The following is a 21,994-nucleotide window of genomic DNA, read 5'->3' as shown; positions in this document are numbered from 1 at the left end:
ACTAATTTGACTGAACTTGAACTGTAAATGCTATCTCTTGAATGGTTGCTCAAATGTCAATTCAATTCTTTTGTTCTTAGCTCAAGTCTGTCCGATGCATATGTATGTGGTTCAGGAGTCGACCAGAGATTTGGCCAGAGTTTATACACAGAATTAAGAGTACTCCCTCTGTGACTCTCTCCCTCCTGAGATTCCACTCTCCCCTCTACAGCACCTGGGATTTCCTTCAACTTTATCCTGTGGTGCTTTACACCAGAAAGGCAGCAAACATCCCTCCGTTTTAGTTACTCCATGCAGTACTGACTGAGTCTTCTCTTAATTCAAAAAGCTTTGAAAATGAATAACTTACCCTGATGTCCCTTTTTTTCTTGAGTGTTGACTCCTCTCCAAAATCTCTGTGCTTTTGTATTTTGTCCAGTTTATAGTAATCTGTGGGAAGATTGAGTCTGTTAGGAGTTACTCAACCAAACACTTACGGACTATTTTTTTTTTTGCGGTACGCGGGCCTCTCACTGTTGTGGCCTCTCCCGTTGCGGAGCACAGGCTCCGGACGAGCAGGCTCAGCGGCCATGGCTCACGGGCCCAGCCGCTCCGCGTCATGTGGGATCCTCCCGGACCAGGGCACAAACCCGTGTCCCCTGCATCGGCAGGCGGACACTCAACCACTGTGCCACCAGGGAAGCCCTGGACTATTCTTATTTTGAATCATATGCTTAGGATAATTATCAGGATTGTGACTTATGAAAAAAAAAGTAAAATTTTCATGTTTCATATTTTTCTTGTTCATAAATATTTCTTATTAAATATTAATGAATATTTAGAGAGACTCCTTTAAATTTGTTTCTTTTTTCATTGCTTTGGCTGAAATAGTTTACCTAATATTTTATTTTCTTTGATTTTTCTCTCCTACAATTAATTTACTTTCTGGAAGTTTCATTTAGCATATGCTTGCTTTAAATAAAGATTCATATTTTAAAAAAGACATAGTGTTAACATTTATTTTAAATTGTGGAGGACAGAACATGGGAGAAGACATTTCTATCTGTCTGAATTCTCATCCTAAGTAAGCAGATGCCCTAGGATGCTGGGCCATAGAAAAGAACATTCTATACTTATTAAAAACTGAATTATAGAAGAATATTTAGTGATTTGGAAAACAGTTCATGGTATACTGCAAAATCCAGCTGATTAAAAGAAGTATGATCTCATTTCTGTTAAAAAAAAAAAAGGTGGAGAGGGTATAAATGTGGGATCAGTGGTTGGACTCCACAGGTACAGTCCACAGACTAAGTCATAGTTCTCTAAAGCTCACACAAGGTGCCCATGGTGACTTGGTCTCAGAGCCTTCCAGCTCCATCCTCAAAGGTTGTTGAGCCTAGAACCCTCTACCTTTTACATCCACACACTTGCTGTGGCCTCATGATGGGCAGAATGTGTTTCCATGTCCCAAAAGAAAAGAACTTCCTTCTAAATTCTGGAGACAAGAATTTCTTCTCTTTTCTTCCTTGTTCATCCCTACTCTGGCCTGGCCCACATCAATTGTTTTTCCCAACCCTAGACTTGAGAGATTTGGGGTTTGTGTTCCTTTTTTCCTCAGAATGCCATGCATTTCTATGTGAACTTCTCCCTCCTCATTTGACACTAGTTCTCATACCAAGTGATGAGGCAGTTTGCATTAAATAAAAGGCCTTTTTATACCCTTTAACCAGGTGGTGAGAACCTGTAGACCCTACATTTGCATCACCAAATTTGGACTTATACTGACATATCAAGAGATTCAGTTTTGTTACTTAATACAAACATCTTTATGTTTCATATCAATCAGCCACAATAAGTCTACATAAAATATAACATTCCACAATCCAATAACCTAAAACCATAATCATTTATTTTTCACTATGTATTTTCAGATTGGCTGAAATTTAAGCTTTAATCAGAAGGTTGGGTCTATGTTTGTCTACTATTTCTCATTCTCCTTGGACCAGAGCTTACTCAAAATATACTATTCACATGGCAAAAGGTAGCAGTACAAAGAGAAAAGGCCCAATTTTTCCAGCCCATTTTAAGCCTTCCCTTTCATTATTTTCACCCTCAACCCACTGGCCAAAGCAAGTCATATGCCTAAGCCCAAAATCAAGGTGCTCAGAATACATTCTATCCATCATAAGGCCATAGCAAGGGGTGAATGTAAAATACTCCTACAGGACAGTGAATAATTGGGACCAATAATTCAATCTATCACACTTAGAGTACCATATTTGTGGGTTTTTTACACATGGTTTTCCAATTTAAGTTAGAGTCACTAGCTATTAGAGCAGACTTTATGAGCAAATAGCCTTGGGTTTGGATCTTTACTCCAGCACTTTGCTGGCTATGAGAACCTGAGAAAATTACCTCACCTCTCTGATTCATGGTTCCCCATAAATCATACTCAATTCCATCACCCAGATTTAAACCCTGTAAATATTTTGGTGTGTTAATTTTTTCTAAGCATATATTAATTTTCCCCACAAATTTGGAATAATATAATGTTTAAAAGAATTCTACTTCAAAATAGCGCTTTGCCAGATCATAAAAGTTTTTTGAAAGAACAAATTTCTTCTCCTCCCCTCCTCAATTCCTGTCAGAGTTCAGGTCCTGGTGGTGGTAGAGGAGGGGATGTCTCAGACTGTGCTCATGTCAGAACCACGTGGAAACCTTGGTAAAAATATGGATTATAAAGTCCCCCAGGCTTGCAAAGACAGAAACTGTGGAGCTGGGCCTCTGGGGTAAGACCCTTCCCCATTCTGGGCTTATTTTCATAGGCAATGGACAGGGTTAAATTCCTAAAGGGACCCAAGCCATTCTGGCTTTCCATCTTGGAAGTCATGGACACTCAGAATGATTATCCAAATGTTTTAAACTGACTGCCAGTTCAGGAAAAAGCATACTTTTTTAAATGCTGCATAATTTTTATCATATGGATGTCACAATTTATTTTCCTTTTGCTGGGCGTTCAGGTTGTTTTCAATCTGTCAGTATCTCAGGTTGTTTTCAATCTGTCACTATCTCAAATAAGTAATGTTGTAATAAACATGCATAAATCTTTGACCACGTTTATGATTATTTCCAGTGGAAAGATTCCTAGAAATGTGATCCCTGAGGCAAAGGGTAGAAACATTTTGAAGGCTCTTGACAAGTACTATATTGCCAAATTTCTTGACAGACAGGTTATACTAATTTATTCTCACACTAGCATAATCTTTAGAAGGAGTTAATGCTTTTAGATGAAACTCCAAAGTGATTGTTTTCACTTAGAGTGAGAATGTGAAACTGTCACAGAATAGAACAAATGTGGAACACTTAAATATAAATTTCTTTTAAAAAGTGAAGTTGAAGGAAGCAACGAAATTTTTGGATATGAAAGATGATCTAATTTTCTTTAAATATGCTAAAAATTGATGTCCTATAGAATAGCGCTCACAGAAAGCAAACCGCAAGGCTAAGGAAACCTTGCAAATAATCTTCAGAGATTTCCAGGTAAAGAAAAATCTGAATGACAAATGGAAGATAAAACAGGAAATAAAGCAGAATTTCTGCCAACTCACTTCTAAGAGAGGAAAAGAAACAAAAAGACAAAATGAGTTCAAGCTAGAAAATAACATAAGAACAATATAGAGGGGTTTAAGAAACATATTGAAGGGAGAAATATTAGGGGGAAATGCCTGTGTTCTAATCAAAATACTGGAGACACACAGAGGTGATCCTACAAGACTTTGAAATCACCCCTTAAACTGACACTGATGTAGAGGGTGAAAACGCTGAAGATGAAGCTAGCAGTGGTGCTCAGAGAGCAGCCTATAGACACCCCCCCACCCCCCCAATCAGGTAACCCAAATGTCATCTGGGCTTTGCGAGCCCTGTCATCTCTAGATCAGATGGGCTTAAGCTCCACTGTGCCCAGCCAAGGTCCATAGCTCTACCAAGCCTTCTGCTGATTTATGAGGGTATATTGTTCGGAGGGCCTTTCTGCCTCCCAGCTCTGGCTGGCTTTTCTAAGACCATCTCTGTTCCCCAATGTGGCCATATGGTTCCTTACTCCTCTTCCAACAAACCTCCACTCACGCAGACCATTAGTGTGTTCAAGTTCTCTAAGACATGTGGGTCTTGGGGAAGGGTCACATTGCCCATTAAGCCACAAAGCACTTAAAATTACATTTTAGGCTTCCTGGTTCATAAATGTCCCTTTGATCATTCCTTACTGGAGGTTTCTCACTGGCTTTTACCCCATGCAGGGCCTTTACTCTGGCAATCTCCTAGCCAACCCCTCCTCTTCTCACTCCTCCACCCTATAAAGAGCACCTTCTCCCCAACCCAGCCCCCAAGAAAAATTAATTTCCTGCTTCTGCAAGTGCAGCCTTTTGGTTCTTTTTGGTTGCCTGAGCCCTAGCCAGCCCTTATGCCCTAGGGGCCTATGATGGTATTTCCTGAAACAAAGACAGCTACTTTCCCAAGAATAATTCTGCTAATAGATCTTACCACTGAAAGACACCCTTACAAGGTGATTAGAACCAGCATTCTGCCTTCAGCAGGTAATTGAGAGTCAGAGATTAAGTGAATTGCCCCAAATTCATTAAAGTGAAGTAGTAAGGACTCCAGGTTTTCTATTTCTAAAGCTGTGCCTTTTCCACGTCAAATTTACGTTAACCCGCGATGGTGGCCATTCTTTTGTTTCTGATACGAGTTAATAACTTACTTCAGAAAGCCTGCTTTGGTCTCTTATCAAAAGCAGCATCTTTGTCACTGTTCTTTGTGCCTTTTGTTTGGGGCAACAGTTTTTAGGAGTAACTGAGTTGGACAATTCAAAATTCTTTACTGCTGGATTAAGAAAGTCAGAGAACTGTTAGAGTGAATAGTATCATTAACCTGTAGATACAGTAACTACCCCCTCAACCTTACCTCCTTCCTTTCTTTCAGAAAAGACAGACCAGATGAAAAATCTTAAATAGAACTGGGTATAATGCTAGTTTTAAAACTGAATCAGATTTCCCACTGACTTCCATTATTAATTTGATCGTGCCTTATCACAGAAAAAAGTTTTGCCTGTAAGACAAATAACATTTAAGACAGCAATAAGATTTCATAAACTAGTCTTTTAAAAAATAATTCAAGGGACTTCTCTGGTGGCACAGTGGTTAAGGATCCGCCTGCCAATGCAGGGGATACGGGTTCAAGCCCTGGTCCGGGAAGATCCCACATGCCTCAGAGCAACTAAGACCTTGTGCCACAACTACTGAGCCTGCGCTCTAGAGCCCGTGAGCCACAACTACTGAGCCCGTGTGCTGCAACTACTGAAGCCCACGTGCCTAGAGCCTGTGCTCCGCAACAAGAGAAGCCACCGCAATGAGAAGCCCATGCCCCGCAACGAAGAGTAGCCCCCGCTCACCGCAGCTAGAGAAAGCCTGTGTGCAGCAACAAAGACCCAACGCAGCCAAAAATAAATAATTAATTAAAAAAATAATAATTCAAACTAAACCACAAAGTAGTTATTTTACTGAACCAAAACCAAATTGGTACCTTATGAAGCTTCACAAACTCTCCCTCTTCAGACTGAAGCACAGTAAAAAAGATGCTCCCTGCATCCCTGCAGGATGTCATCCTGCCTGTTGCATTCAGTCATCTGAGTGCAGCATGAGTCCAGGATAAATTCCCTTGGAGACTGTGGCAGGAGTTAGCTATTTATTTCATTGACCTGGTGGAGGCTGCTAATAGCTGTTATTTGTTTTTTTAAAACAGCAACAAAGATAAAAAAATTTTATAAGCAGCTGCATGTGTGTTATTTAAAACTGTCCATCTGAATAATGGCAAACTTCTGACAAAAGCCACAATTTTTGTTTTGGCATGGTACTTATATAGCTGTTCTTTTTGACAGTAATCAGGTAATCAGATCAGCTGCTTCTGAAGACCACTTCTGGTCTTGTGAAAAATGTCTTTCATGTAAAGGAGGGTGATTTTTTTTAAAAAAAGATGATCCAGGAGGGTATATATCCAATTTGTCTAAAACAGGGAAAAGACTATATAAGTGAAAAAATTAGAGGTGCCTAGGATATAAAAATAGATATCTCCCATTAAAACCAGAATTGAATGTACCCATTATAATATCAGTGGTCACTGCTTTTTTAAGATTTAGAAAAAAAAAATCTCAAAAACCAATTACCAGGGCTTCCCTGGTGGCGCAGTGGTTGAGGGTCCGCCTGCCAATGCAGGGGACACAGTTTCGTGTCCCGGTCTGGGAAGATCCCACATGCCGCGGAATGGCTAGGCCCGTGAGCCATGGCTGCTGAGCCTGTGCGTCTGGAGCCTGTGCTCCGCAACGGGAGAGGCCACACCAGTGAGAGGCCCACGTAGCGCAAACAAAAAAAAAAAACAAAACCAATTACCACATGTGGTAATGATCCTAAAACAAATTATTGTGGCAAATGGCATCTTGTTCAATATGGTGGTGACTATAGGAGTTTCACAAAAACATATAACTTCTCTGAGGATTATTCAGTTGCACAATACAGTAATATTTTCAGCCATGCCTCCTTCCTCTTCTCAGAAATGTTGTAAGAACCAGAGGTAATTTCTCTGGCTTTGAACAAAAGGACTCACCAGTTTTACTTTACCTTGTACTAGGCAGATATCTATTGTGCCTTCTCTATCAACATTACCAGAAAATACCAACAATGCTGGACTTCTAGAAATTCTGCTTAGGTTTATTTTAAAGTCATATGATAAGTTTAGTACTTTATTTGGGCAAAACTGCTAATTAACAACTCTGGTTTGGGGATAATAGGTCTATTTCTTCCTTTGACACTCTCCCCTATCTCCACTTCCCCCCTTGCTTTTTGTGTATTTGGTAGAGAAAAGGTTAAAATTAAATCTATATTGGTACAACCACTATGGAGAACAGTATGGAGGTTCCTTAAAAAACTAAAAATAGAACTACCATATGATTCAGCAATCCAACTCCTGGACATATATCCAGAGAAAACCATAATTCGAAAAGATCCATGCATCCCAATGTTCATTGCAGCACTGTTTACAATAGCCAAGACATGGAAGCAACCGAAATGTCCACCAACAGAGGAATGGATAAAGAAGATGTGGTACATATATACAATGGGATACTACTCAGCCATAAAAAACACCAAAATAATGCTATTTGCAGCAAGATGGATGGACCTAGAGATTATCATACTAAGTGAAGTAAGTCAGACAAAGACAAATATCATATGATATCACTCATATGTAGAATCTAATTTTAAAATGATATAAATGAACTTATTTACAAAATAGAAACAGACTCACAGATTTCAAAAACAAACTTATGGTTACCAAAGGGGAAATGTGGCGGGGAGGGATAAATTAGGAGCGCGGGATTAACATACACACACTACTATATATAAAATAGATAACTAACAAGGACCTACTGTATAGCACAGGGAACTCTACTCAGTATTCTGTAATAACCTATATGGGATAAGAATCTGAAAAAAAAGAATATATGTGTATGTATAACTGAATCACTTTGCTGTACATCTGAAACTAATACAACATTGTAAATCAACTATACTCCAATAAAATAAAAAAAAGAATATGAACTTATGTTCTTTGATATAGAAAGATGTCTACAAAATATTAAGAAAAAGGATGCTACAAAAGAAAAAGGATGTTATAAAATAACAGGCATGTATGTTGTACAAAATTGGCTTGTATAAAATTATGTGTGTGTTTCCAATACATTTATGACTTATGTATCTGGTTGGCCAAAAAATGCCTTTGGCTTTTAAGTAAAAATAAAAGACATTTTTCATTTTCACCAAGAACTTTATTGAACGTATTTATCCTTTTGTTCCACTACCTTCTGCCACTTTTCAGGCAACTTCATAATTCAATCTTCCCGAAACATCTTATCTTTTTGAGCAAAGAACTGTTCCAGGTGCCTTTTACAGTCTTCCAGGGAATTGAAATTTTTTCCATTAAGATAATTTTGTAAAGACCTAAATAAATGGAAATCCAAAGGTGCAACATCTGGTGAATACGGCGGATGAATCAGAACTTCCCAGCCAAGCTGTAACAGTTTTTGCCTGGTCATCAAAGAAACATGCAGTCTTGCATTATCCTGATGGAAGATTATGTGTTTTCTGTTGACTAATTCCGGATGCTTTTTGTCAAGTGCTGCTTTCAGTTGGTCTAACTGGAGGCAGTACTTGTTGGAATTAATCATTTGGTTTTCTGGAAGGAGCTCATAATAGAGGACTCCCTTCCAATCCTACCACATACACAACACCTTCTTTGGATAAAGACCAGTCCTTGGTGTGGTTGGTGGTCGTTAACTTCGCTTGCCCCACGATCTCTTCCATCCCACATTATTGTACAGTACCCACTTTTCATTGTCCGTCAAAATTTGTTTTAAACACAGAATGTTTTCGTTACATTTAAGTAGAGAATCGCACGCAGAAATACGGTCAAGGTTTTTTTCACTTAATTTATATGGAACCCAAACATCAAAGCGATGAACATAACCAAGCTGGTACAAATGATTTTCAGCGCTTGATTTGGATATTTTGAGTATGTCAGCTATCTCTGCGTGGTATAACGTTGATTGTTCTCAGTTACTGTCTTGATTTGATCGCTATCAACTTCAACTGGTCTGACTGTGGAGCATCGTCCAGCGAGGAATCTCCAGCGTGAAACTTCGCAAACCACTTTTGACATGTTCAATCAGTCACAGCACCTTCTCCATATACTGCACAAATCTTTTTTGTGTGTTTCAGTTGCATTTTTACCTTTCTTGAAATAATAAAGCATAATATGCCAAAAATGTTGCATTTTTCTTCCATCTTCAATATTAAAATGGCTACACAAAAATTCACTCATTTTGATAATTCTTTTTTTAAATGCATGCTGATAGGACAGTTGTCACAAAGACTCTAACAAAATTGTTTCAAATGAAGTTAAAGACAATTAAGTGCTACTAGAGCCATCTTATGGAAAAAACAGAGTGAACCTTTTGGCCAATCCAATATACATGTGTGTATGGATAAAGAGATGCCTAGAAGAATGTTAATCAAAATATTTTTCCTCTATCATAATGTTAAATAATAAAGTCATTCTCCTTTTGATAAAATAATAAATAAATAAATCTATATTAATATTCCTAAGCACCTTCTTTGGACCTGGCACAGACGTTTCAGAAGCACACAGGCAAATTTTAAGTGTCCAGTGAAGGGGGCCTAATAGAACTGAGCAACCACAACCAACTTCATTTCTCTAAATGACCTGCTGGTTTTGTCTAAGTCCAGTTCTTGGCCTTTCTAGGTCTAATGGCCATCCGTTGCCTGGGATCTCAGATAGTCTCATTTCACTCTGCTAGGACCAGATCACACTAAGAATCAGATTTAGTTCTGGGCATCACACACTTGCATATGCAATGGTGAGTGATCAGAGTGGTAAAGTGGGGGGGGCATGTTGAATGATTGGGGGAGAGGCTCTGAAAGAACTGGGAGGCCTACTGGTTGACAACACTGAAGGGCAGGGGAGGAGACGGTTCTGTGTAGCTCCACAAACCATTACCACGAAGAATAGCGTTGCCTTGTCTCCCTGAGCCTCAGATTCTTCATTCATAATATAAGTTGGTGCGCTTGAAGATCCTGAAGATTTCTTTTAGCTCTAGATTGTTTTGAGTCTCTAGTTAGTGGGGAAAGTGATTTCAGCTCAATTCAAGGTAAAGCTTTCTTCCAATCAACCAATCTTCTGTTAACAGGCAGCTTCAGAACTCAATGGTGTTGAGCTCTCTGTTAATGTGGATAGAGTCAGGGTGGTCATCCACCCTGAAGCCTGTGGCAGAATCTCCTGCATTTGCTGGCAAGATGGACCAGATTACTACTAAGGTCCTTTCCAACTCTGTCCAGAAACTGTCGTTTCAAGTAGCTGCCAGGAGAGCAACTCCCACTGGAGTGACTCTAAAGGGCTCAAAGTCAAGAAACTAGTGGGAAAATGGAGAGCCTGCAGTCTGCAGTAACACCCTAACCTGCTATCTACTGAGTGACAGGCCTCATGCCAGGTACTTGACATATAGCATCTTTAACTCACAGCAATTCCATGAGGTAGGTATTATTCTCGTAGGTATTATTCTTCTTTTGCAAAGTGGAATTGAGGCTCAGAGATGCTAAGTAACTTTATCAAGGTCACACAGCTAGTAAGTGAAAGTTAGGAAATTCAATTCTAGGTCTACTGATTTCAATATAGCAATTCCCACAATGCTTTCCTGTCTCAGAGGAGCAGGGTGCAATTCAAGGAGGCAAAGAGCATAGAGAAGGGGTATAACATCAAGGAAGCCAAATGCAGTATAAATTAGAAACCATGAACTAAAGACTTCCATTGCCTCTGGGCAGGAAGGGAGTGTTCACTTACAGGATGAGTTTGAGAGGCCACTGTACCAATAGTGATATTCAACTGTAAAACAAGAGGCTCATGGTGTTTCTGCTGACATGACTGTTTTGAACTGAACATTTATGTCCCCCTCTAGAGAATCTTCCAGGATTTTTTTTTTTAATTTTATTTATTTTTGGCTGCGTTGGGTCTTTGTTGCTGTGTGCGGGCTTTCTCTAGTTGTGGTGAGCTGGGGCTACTCTTCATTGCGGTGCGTGGGCTTCTCATTGCGTGGGCTTCTCTTGTGGCGGATCACAGGCTCTAGGCGTACAGCACGCAGGCTCAGTAGTTGTGGCACGCAGGCTCTAGGGCGTGCAGGCTTCAGTAGCTATGGCGCGCGGGCTCAGTAGTTATGGCTCGCAGGCTCTAGAGCGCAAGCTCAGTAGTTGTGGTACATGGGCTTAGTTGCTCTGCGGCATGTGGGATCTTCCCAGACCAGGGATTGAACCCGGGTCCCCTGCATTGGCAGGCGGATTCTTAACCACTGCATCACCAGGGAAGTCCCCTTCCAGGATTCCCTTACTAGGAATATTCTTGATCCCTCTTCAGGCATTTATCACTTTTGAACCTTTATTATAATTATTTGAATCATGTTCCCTTAGACCACAGATTCATTGACTAAAGTTGTTTTTTATTATTATTTTATTGTTTTATTATATGCCTTTGCCCTCTGCCTTCCGCTTTGGTTCAGCTGTTAGAAGGCACTGGGAAGAGTGGGAGAAGAGTAAGATGATAATTATTCCCTCCTTGTCATGCTCTCAACCTGTCATGCTGCAGTGAGCAGTAACTATGTTCAACTCAAGTCCAAGGTTTCTATTGGGCTGTCCTCTCCTATAGTTCACTCAGTTCCTTTAAATTGTCCCTTCCTCCTGTCACTCTTTAGGCCAAGCGTGGTAATGGCTCCCTGTTGCTGCTAGTGGCAGGGTGCTGCATCAGGCCTTGTTTATATCCTTTTACCCACCCACACCTCTAAACAGCACTTTTACTAATATTCACAATCACTCTGATTGAGTGTGCCATCTGTTTCCTACCAGGACCCTGACTAATATATGTACTAAAAGCCTCCTTAAAAAAAAGGAGGGGGGGCTTCCCTGGTGGCGCAGTGGTTGAGAGTCCGCCTGCCAATGCAGGGGACACGGGTTCGTGCCCCAGTCTGGGAAGATCCCACGTGCTGCAGAGCGGCTGGGCCCATGAGCCATGGCCGCTGAGCCTGCGCGTCTGGAGCCTGTGCTCCACAACAGGAGAGGCCACAGCAGTGAGAGGGCGTACAGCAAAAAAAAAAAATTAAAAAAAGAAAAATCCTCTCACTCTTGTAGCTCTTTCCCTTGGCATTTATCTATGTATTTCTAACTAATCTGCCTGTACCATTCCTTGCCTTACCAATTTTAGCCGTTATCTATTGACTTCCCATTAAGGTCAATGACCTTTGGCTCTTCCCCATCTCTCTCCAACATAGTTAGAACCCAGTTTTTTTAAAATTAAATCAGATTGGTGAGTGGAAAGATAGCCTTTGTTCTTAGATAGGATGATTTAACATCATAAAGATGCCTGTTATCTCTAAGTTAATTTATAATGTAATGTGACCTGAATGAAATACCAACAACTTTTTATGGAGCTTGACAAGCTGATACCAAACTTCATTTGGAAAAACAAACAAGAATAGACAGGAAAACAGAAAAAAATTTAAAAACTAAAAAAAGGAAGAAAGAAAGGAAGAAAAAAGCTACAAGGGGGACTAGGCATACCGGACATGAAACATACTATAAAGCCTTTATAATTAAACAGTGGGGTATGGACACATGAATAGATAGACCAGTAGAAAAGAAAGTCCAGAAATAGAACCAAATACATATGAAACTTTAGTGTGTGATAAAGGTGGCATATCAAAATACCTGGGCTGAAGGACTTTTAAATAAATACTACTGGAAAAACTAGTTAGCTCTTTAAGGGGAAAAAAGGTAAAATTAGACCCATACCTCATACCACACACAAGAATAAATTCCAAATGGATCAGGGATCTAAATTAAAAAATGAAACCACACAAGTCCTATTTAAAAAACAAAAAAATGAATGAATTCCTCTTTAACCTGGGTGTAGAGAAAAGCTTTCTAACTATAACTCAAAATCAAATGGAATGAAAGAAAATATTGATAAACTCGATTGCATAAAACTTTGCATGGGAAAAGTAACATCATAAACGAAGTCAAAAGACAATTAAAACCTGGGAGAAAATATTTATAACATATATCACAGATAAAGGGCTTATATCCTTAATATTTAAGTAACTCATAAAAATTAGGCAAAAAATAGATCAAAATCCAATAGAAGAATGGACAAAAGACATGAGCAGAAAATGTACCAAAAAAGGAAATAAAGATGATCCTTAAACATATGAAAAGAAGTTTCTTCTCATTCATAATAAGAGAAATACAAATTAAAACTACACTGATATATCATCTCTCACCAATCAGGTTGGAAAAAATTAAGAATATAATCACACACCTTGTTGGCAGGCTGTATACACTGCGCTCTTATACACTGCTAGTGGGAATGCAAATTGGTATAATCTTTATGGAGGAGAATTTCACAAAATATATTTCAAACATACATGTGTATGCACGCATACTCTTTTAACCTAGCAATCCCATTCCTAAGAATTTACCCTGAAGATAAACCTCCAACAGTACAAAAACACACACATAAAAGTTATTCACAGCATCATCGTTTACAAAATTAAAAAATATTGGAGGCCACTGACATGCATATATATGAGACATATGAGTAATATGGTGCTGTTAAAAGAAGAAAAAAAAGAATAAGATCTCTATGAACTGATATGATTTCCACGATATATTGTTAAGTGAAGATATCAAAGTGCAAAAGATTATCTGCAGTATGCTATTTTTTTTGTATGAAAAAGGGGGAATAAGAAATCATATATGTGTATGTTCATTTGTGCAAAAGGAAACAAAGGAAAGATAAACTAGAGACTAAAAAGACTGGTTACCCTCAGAGGATGTGTGGGGATGGGTTGGATAGAATACAAGGAAGGGGGAGGGATGGAAATCATTTGACTATACCTTCTGTGTTTTGGAACCATGTTAATGTTTTATATATTCAACAACAAAAAAAAAAAAAAAGAAAAAGAAAAAGAAAATCAACAAAGATGGAGGGAAAAACTAAAATGTACAAAAACAAACTAACCAAATTTCAAATGAATAAGAGAACCAACACTGAAGTGGGAAATAAAACTCAAGTGACTTTTGAACACTGTATTTGGACTGGACACTCTCAGGCTAAACAGAAAAGAACTCTAAACTAATAATAGTTAGAACCCTAGTTAATAGCCTTCTTTTTTCTCAGAAGTGTGGGTTAGCAATTCTGTGTATTCTATGACTGATCAAATAAGTAAATACATTGTGGTTAATGAGAGCCAGGTTTCTCACAGTTAAAGGAGAGTTACAAATAAGAAAAGTGGGAAGGAGGAGAAAATGAACCCTGCAGTGTTTCACTGGAATCAGAGGTATCAGTGTGAACTTGTGATTTTTAATACACATAGTAATAGATAGGTAAAGATAGACAGGTAAATATAGACTGGTATAGATCAGCTTGTGTGTGTGTTTACATACATAATCTATTTCCTAGCTCTTTTGGCTGTCAGGGTCTAGAATCAACAATATTTGTGTAGCAATGATCACATCTGGCATGTAGATCTTGGGTTCTAAATACTGTTCTTTGCTAAAGGAGTACCAGGGCTCCTTGGTAAGTGGCTGATTATAGGACTGAGCAGAGAGAGTACAAACATGGAACAATGTCATAAGTTTCCATGAGCCAGCTTGAAGAGGCTCTCACTGGTCAAATCTGGGACAGTCTGAGCATCAAAATACTTAATGACAGTAACAGTCTATAACACTTTGAATAAAACAGGAATCCATTAGTCTACACTGATATAATATATATAGAGGGAGGGGAAAGGAAAGCTCTTCCTTACGGAAGAAGGCCAACTAATAAATATAAAAGGAACAATGAAATTAGAATCACCATTTGGCAACTATAATGATAATAATTAATCTAGCCAAGAAACGATATAAAATTTTAAGTAACAGAGTATTTATATAGTTTTAAGGTATTGTCCCAAGAGATATTAGTAACTTTGCAACAGAGAAACCTGGGTGCACATACACCACCTTCAGAAAATGAACAAAGCTAACATCACCAAAGTTAGTAATGGGACAAATCAGCATCGTGCTCATCTCGATACAATATACAATATCACTCCTGCCGTATTCCTGCAAGAAAACCTATAACTTGAACCTAATCAAGAGGAAACATCAGAAAAACTCAAATTAAGGGGCACTGCACAAAATAAGAAGCCTCTTTCTCTACTCTCAATGACCCTCGTTGTCATTGACATGACAATGTCAATGTCATGAAAAACAAGGAACGACTGAGGAACTGTTCAGATTAAAGGAGAGTAAAGAGACAAAACAGCCAAATGCAACAAATGATTTGGATTTTCTTTTGATATAACAAACATCATTGACACAACTGGTGAAATCAGAATCAGGTTTGTAGATAACAGTATTGTTTATTTTTGATCATTACACTGGGGTTATAAACAGACTTTTTTTTTTTTTTTAAAGTAGATGTAAGCTGAAGTTATTTAGACACAAAGGGACATCCCGTCTGCAGTTTACTCTCAAATGGTTCAGAGAAAAAGATAAAAGAAATACGGTAGAACATCAACATTTGAGGAATCTGCATAAATGCTATATAGAACTACTTTGTACTATTCTTGCAAACTTCCTATCAGTCCAACATTTTATATATGTTATATATGTATCTATATATATTTGTATATATATAGATACATATAAGTATGTATATGTATAAACCAGAAAAACTTTTAGTTTTAAAAAATGTAGATCCCTGGGCCCCAGCTTTGAAATTTTCATCCAGGAGTTCGAGGGATGGGTGTTGGGAATCGGTATTTTAAAAGTTCTTCTGGTGATTACCACCATGCTTAATTTAGTTTGAGAATCATTCTGGGCCAGATAGAGTGACAAAAATTTTGTTACTGAAGAGGTAAAAAAAGATAACAAACATGCATTTACCTAGCTTTAAAAACAAAAACCAGTTACAATGAAAATTCCATGTGTGCCCCTCCATCTCCTAGTCCCTTTTCTATCCTCCAAGAGGTAACTATTATTCCAAGTTTGGAGCTTCCCCAGAGATCATCATTATGCCAAATTTGAAGTTTGTCATTCCCATGCATATTTTTATACATTTATACTATACAAATATATCCATATCAGCGATAGAACTGGTTTTGTATGTTTTCAAACTTTAGAAATGGTATCATAAATATTCAATACGTCCTTCTGAAATATAACTTTTCATTCAGCATGATATGGTCTGGTTTTTAACTGAAACATGTAGCCTATTTCATTTATTTCATCCAGAAGAGGGAAAAACCAATGATTCCAGAGAAAACAAATAACATGCATGCCCTTTGACCTGATGTGTAATATTCAATTTATGACTATACCCTGATTTATTTTTAAATCCATTTCCTTACTGGTGGACATTTGGGTTCCAGTTTTTCACTATCCCAGTACTACTGTGAACCTTGTATGTTCCCCTGTGCACATGTAGCTCTTCAGAGGAGAAATTGCTAGGTCAGAGGGTGTGCACGTTTGTTCATTTTCTCTGCACTCACCAGTTTCTCCCTCTTCTGGATCCTGCATAGTCAGTCATCTATAGTAACAGGAGGGAAGACAGAATCTATGGGCACAGGTGCAGGTATGTGGGCAGACATAGTGGGGATTTGTTGGAGTGCCCTTCTGATTGCTTCTATTTTCTCAGTGAAATAGAAAGCAAGGTTACCTGCTGAGACTGAGACCTAGAGTGGATGAAGAGCAACTGGAGAGTGTGAAGAGAGATGATATAAGAAAAGGCCATCTAGGAGAATGATTGCCAGGGAGTGCTAAGGGCCTGTATTTTCAGTTTTACTAGACATTGACGTATTGTTCTTCAGAGTAATTGTATCAACGTATACTCTTGCCAGCAGTGGATGGTTGTTTCTGATGCTCCTAACCTTCACCAATACCTTGCCTCATCATAACTTTACAACTTTTGTCAATTTGATATTTGTGAACAGTTTTAATTTCCCATTACTCATGAGTTGAGTTTACTGTTCATTTGAGCTTCTTCTGTGAATCAGCCCATTCATATTCTCTCCCATTTTCTTAATGGTTGTCTTTTTCTGACTGATTTGTAAGTTCTCTTCTGCAGTTTGGATAATAATCTGTGTTTAAATTATGACTGCACAAATATTTTCACTGTTGAGCCTATGACCATTGCTCCTTTCTAGTATGACCATGTGTTTTTCCTAGAGTTAATGATTTCTTTGTTTTTCCATTTGCCTATTTTCCATATACCTGTGATTAATTTTTTCCAAATGCTCCAACATGCCTGCCATTCTATCAGAAATAATTACTATGCATGAGTTCCATTCTTCTGTTCCTTGAAGTCCTCACTTTTCAAGCCATATATTCTCTTGTTCCAGCCTGTGCTGATTGCTCTCTGAAAGGTTGCATTGCTGGCATTCTGAATCTTCTATTCAGTCTCTTGGGCTGGATTCATTTCCCAAATCCCATGTCTTCTTCTTTCATGGTGTTGCTGGCACTGGTCCTCCAGTAGCTTCCCCCCAAATGGAGGCATGTCTGAATCCTTGCAACTATTTTTAAATTGATGGTCTAACTAGGTTTAGAATTCTAGACTGGAAATCATTTCCATTTGGTTGTGAAGGCATTGCTCTACTGCCTCCTAGAGTCCTTTGTTTTAGAAATACATTTCCATTCTCTTTCTAAATCCTTTTTATGTGACCTCTTTTCTCCCAGATGCTGGGTTTGTTTGGGTTCTAAGTTTTACAGTGCGTTTTTTTTTTTTTTTTTTTTTTTTTTTGCGGTACACTGGCCTCTCAAGGTTGTGGGCTCTCCCGTTGCAGAGCACAGGCTCTGGACGTGCAGGCTCAGCGGCCATGGCTCATGGGCCTAGCCGCTCCGTGGCATGTGGGATCTTCCCGGACCGGGGCACAAACCCATGTCCCCTGCGTCGGCAGGCGGACTCTAAACCACTGCGCCACCAGGGATGCCCTACAGTGTGTTTTTGCTCTGGATCTTTTGTGTTGAGCCTTCAGTAAACCCTTTCAGTCTGGAGATCCATGTCTTTAATACTGGAAGGTTCTTGTTTTTGTTGTTTTTCTGGCATTATTTTCTCTGTTCTCTTTTTCTCAAACTTATTCTAAAACAATATTTGGATTTAATTTTAGGTGTGAAGCAGATGCTTTTTTGTGTCTCTGTGCCTTTGCATATGAGATTCCTTCTACCTAGGACGCATTTCCTCTCCCATTCCTTCTCCTATCGTAGAAAATCCCTACTTATCTTTCAAAGTACATTTCCAATTTCAGTTCTATGGTGATCCCCTCTCTGATCTTAGGCTGAATAAGACATCCTCTCCTCCTGTATGCTCACAAAGTCTTTTCTGGCGCCTCTAATGCCAAACTATAATCTGTTTATACATCTGCCTCCTCCATGATCATAAACTCCTTGAGCAGGATGATGTTTATCCATTTCTGGATCCTCAGTGCCTAACACTGTGTAATGCCATGAATGAATGAATTCAACAAGAGGTGAAAAATGAAAATTTCTTCCTCCTGTATGTTAAGCGCCATGCAAGGTAGGTACCATCTCATACATTTTCACTTAATCCTTAGAGCAAACCTCAGATAATAATGGTTTATGCAACAAATATTACCTGGGTTCCTAGTACATGCCAGGTTTGATATTGGTGAAAGGATGAAAAAGCCAAGACCTCAAAAAGACTTTTTTTCTCATACAGTTTTTTAAATTGACATGCAATTCACATATCATAAAATCCATCTGTTCAAAATGTACACCTCAGGGGTATCACCACTAGACAAGATATTTTTTTATCTGTATAAAGGAAATGCTGTATGTATCCTGGGGTCAAGTCAGAAGAGAAAACAGTTTACCAGGGGAAGAAATGCATTCCAGGGAAAGGGAGCAGTATGTGTAAAGGAGTACAGCTCTGAGATGGCCCAGTATTTGGAAAATATGAAAAATGGAGGGGAGCTGGAGTTTATAGTGTGCAAGTAGGTTGGGCTATTTTATAAACGAGGAATGTGAAGTTCAGAGAGGTGAATTAACTCAACTAAGGTCAAACAATTTCTCTTCTGACAACTTGGGAAAAAGTATCTAAACAGTTACCCCACCACCAATCATTCCCAACAAGCAGGCAGGTGCTGACACCACCAAATACTGTATTATCAAATACTGAATTGCCTCCAAATCCTTTAGCCTTCCAGGAAATAGGCTTCATTTTCTCTCCCAGCTCCTTGTATTACCTAGAACCATTGGCCACAATGACCACCATAATTAGTTGAACAAAAACATTTCCACTGTGGTTTTTTAGACTCCAAAGGTTAAGGCCACCACAGTGATACTGTCAGTAGGTGCTCTGTCCATGGACAAAATATTGGTCATGAAAGTCAAGATGAAGCCTTAATACTTCATGAGCTCTTTGTTAGGCTAACATGTGTTTGCCAATCATATTTCAAGCCCTCTGTATGACCATGAAAGAAGTCTATTTTTCTGGGCTTGTTTTCCTACTTACAAAGTGACATTACCCAGTCACCTTACCACCATCCTGCCCAAAAGAACCATTGGAAAACCATGAGGATCTGTACTGTTTTGAAATTCTTGAGGAAAAGGTCAATATATGCTTTTAAAAGTAATATGCCTAATATAAGAATTTTCCCAAATTTCTGACCTCAGTGCAACATTCATAAAATTTTTGCTTATTAACCTTAAATTCAGCCCGGATCAATCTCTATTTCATCTCTCTGGGAAGGGAGGAGGTAGGGGAACTCAGGAGAAAACACGTAGAAAATAAAGTTTTGTCAAGCAGTGGCAATGACTTCTGGATTTCTGTTTTGCATTCGGAGGTTGTTCCATTCTCTATCATGTGAAAGAGCAACTAACTTTGCCTTCTAAGATAATGAACTGTGGGTGCTACAAATCAGAGGTGTGGTGGAAACACATCCCCCACCAGTTACCTATCAAGCTCTTCTCCAGCACGATGTTTACAAACCACCAGCAGGACAGAAGACACAAATTACAGCAAAGACCAGTTATTTTTCAGAAAAGAAATATGAAAGTGACCTGGTGAAGCAGGGTAGAAGAGTTCACCAGAAGCCAGCTCTGCCAAGAATCTTTAGATGCTTGGTACCCACTAGAGAATCCATGCTAAAGTGTTTGCAGTAGGACCAAGGAATTGACATGTCTGAAAATATTATACACAAAAGTTTTACTAACCTTTCAGAGACCAATTATCCCTGCCACTCTTGTTTCTCTTTTAGAATGTGCAGTTTTGAAATACTGGAAGTAAAATAAAGCAAATAGTATGACGGTGATCATACCAATTATCTTTCCCCACAAGGAAATATTTTAAAGCTCATGAGTTCCTGGGGGAAAGAAAAGAAACAAGCATTAAGTGTGTGTCCACTGTCTCAACACACTACTCAGTTATCCTTTGTGTAGCCTTCACAACAGCCAAGAGTTGGTCACTTTATCCTCTCTTTATGGATGAAGAAACTTAGGCTCAGAGATGCTGGAACACTACATGCCACAACCCTGAGGTCTGAATCCTAATCCGAAAGACCTTCCACCGGCCAGTGTTTCCTAGACAAGGATCACCTGGGAGTACTTACAGAAAATACAAAATCCAGGCTCACAGTCAGTCTTCAAAGGAAGGGGCCAAGGAACGTGTATTCTTTAAATTATTTTTAAGAAGCCGTGCTCCCTCCACCCACTTAGTCAACAAGAGAGCTTGAGAAAGAGAGTACTTCACAACCCAGCCAGGAGACCATCCCTACATTTGTGGCTTCTCCAGCAAGAGACCCTCAACGCCCTCAAAATACATAAATAAATAACCAACCCACACTTCTCCCGTCAAACTATCACCTCTCCTAAGGCCCCCAGAAGTGCAGACCTTGGAATCTTCTTCTGCCCCTTCGCCTCTGAATCCTGCCCATTTTTTTCTTCCCTGTAGAACTTCATTTCCTGGCTGGGACCAGGCTCTAACCACCAGACTTCCAGCCGAGCCCCGGAACTCGCAACCGGTCTCCAGCCTGTCTGGCTCCTTCCCTAGCCCCTCGGCTCGGGCTGCTCTCATCCCAACCCTGCCTCTTCCGTCGGTCACGTTGTTTCCTCCGCTTGGAAGGACCTCTTTCCTCTCCGGGCCCTTCCCAATGCTCGGGGAACTCCTACACCGCCTGAGCGCCTCCACTTCCAGTTACCCTCGCCTCCCACCACCCCGGCGGGGGTACTGAACCCGGCCTCGAAGCCTAGCAGCAAGCGTCGGTCCTCCCGGCCGCAGTCCTTGCCCCCTCCTCGCTCGCCTCCCCACCCGCCACCTGGCTTCGCAGCGGTGGCTCGGGAAGCCCTAGGCACTTCCCAGAATAGAGAGCAGCTGCCAACGTCAGGCTGCCGCCGGCCGCGAGGTTCCGGGCGCACGCGGTGCGGGCGGAGGGGATGTTGCTCCGCTCTGGCCTTCCTTCTCCCCTCGCGGGCCGGGAAACTGAGGCCCAGGGCCGGAGCAACTTCCCCGGGGTGCAAGGTCCGTGAAGGCCCGGTCGGTCCTGGGCCCCAAGCGTCTCGACCCCCGTCCGCTCTCCCTCGACCACACGCGCCGCCCGGTTACCCGGGAGAGTGGGGCGGGGAGCGGGTCTCTGAGCGAGCGCTCAGCCCGGGAACGCGCAGGGAGCCGGACTCGGCCAACTCGCCGCGAAAGTTGTGGTCTCCCAGCCTGCCCTCGCTTCTCACCTCCGAGACACACCTTCCCGCCGGCCCTGCAGCCGCGCCCTCACATCCGGTCCACCTTGCGCACACCCCTTTCCACGCTCTCCCACAGCCCCTCGCCCTCCTACGCCTGCGGCTCCCAGCCGCTCCCCCTCGCGCATTCCCACCCGCGCCCGGGGCGCGCCTTCCCCTCCCCGCCGCTCGCCCGGCCTCCGCGCCGCGCCTGCCCGGGGTTCTAGCTCTCGGGAGCCCCAGCCCCAGGCCGCGACCCGCTTCCGCCCGCCCGGCGCGGGGCAGAAGTCCCGGTAGCCGCGCGGAGCGCTCGGAGCGCGGGGGGCGCGAGGCGAGGGGCGCAGCGGCGCGGGGCGGGGAGGGGGCGCTCGCTCGCTCACTCTCGGCTGCGCACACGCCCGTACAAACTCTCACACAGACACACGCGGGGTGCGCTGCCGCCGCCCGCCGCTGCTCCTCCTCCCGCCACCGCCTTGAGAGGGAGAGAGGGAGGCAGAGAGAGCGCTTTGTCCGCGCGCCGCCGCCCGGCCCGGGACTCTGCCCCGAGGAGGCAGCCGCGCCGAGTCCCCGCCTCCGCCTCTGCCCCCGGGCGGGCCGGGCCGGCCGCGGTGGGGGGAGCCAGGCTGAGGGTGGGGGTGGGT

General features: G+C 41.2%; 1 long non-coding RNA gene across 2 annotated transcripts; it reads right to left on the bottom strand.

Moving 5' to 3' along the window:
• Positions 1-349: 349 nt before the first annotated feature.
• LOC137225002 (uncharacterized) lies at positions 350-21,809 on the bottom strand. Of its 2 annotated transcripts, none has more exons than XR_010943633.1 (3): positions 21,768-21,809; positions 19,857-20,005; positions 350-429 (listed from the first exon to the last, which is right to left on the bottom strand). It is a non-coding gene; the product is annotated as an uncharacterized lncRNA (long non-coding RNA). The 2 variants fall into 2 exon arrangements; XR_010943632.1 differs by lacking the exon at positions 21,768-21,809 and adding an exon at positions 21,366-21,462.
• Positions 21,810-21,994: the final 185 nt, after the last annotated feature.

The sequence above is a fragment of the Pseudorca crassidens genome, chromosome 5 (assembly GCF_039906515.1).
Source record: "Pseudorca crassidens isolate mPseCra1 chromosome 5, mPseCra1.hap1, whole genome shotgun sequence".
Taxonomy (NCBI): Eukaryota; Metazoa; Chordata; class Mammalia; order Artiodactyla; family Delphinidae; genus Pseudorca; species Pseudorca crassidens.
The sequence above is the reverse complement of the archived record's forward strand: the minus strand, read 5'-3'. Positions and strand labels throughout refer to the sequence as shown.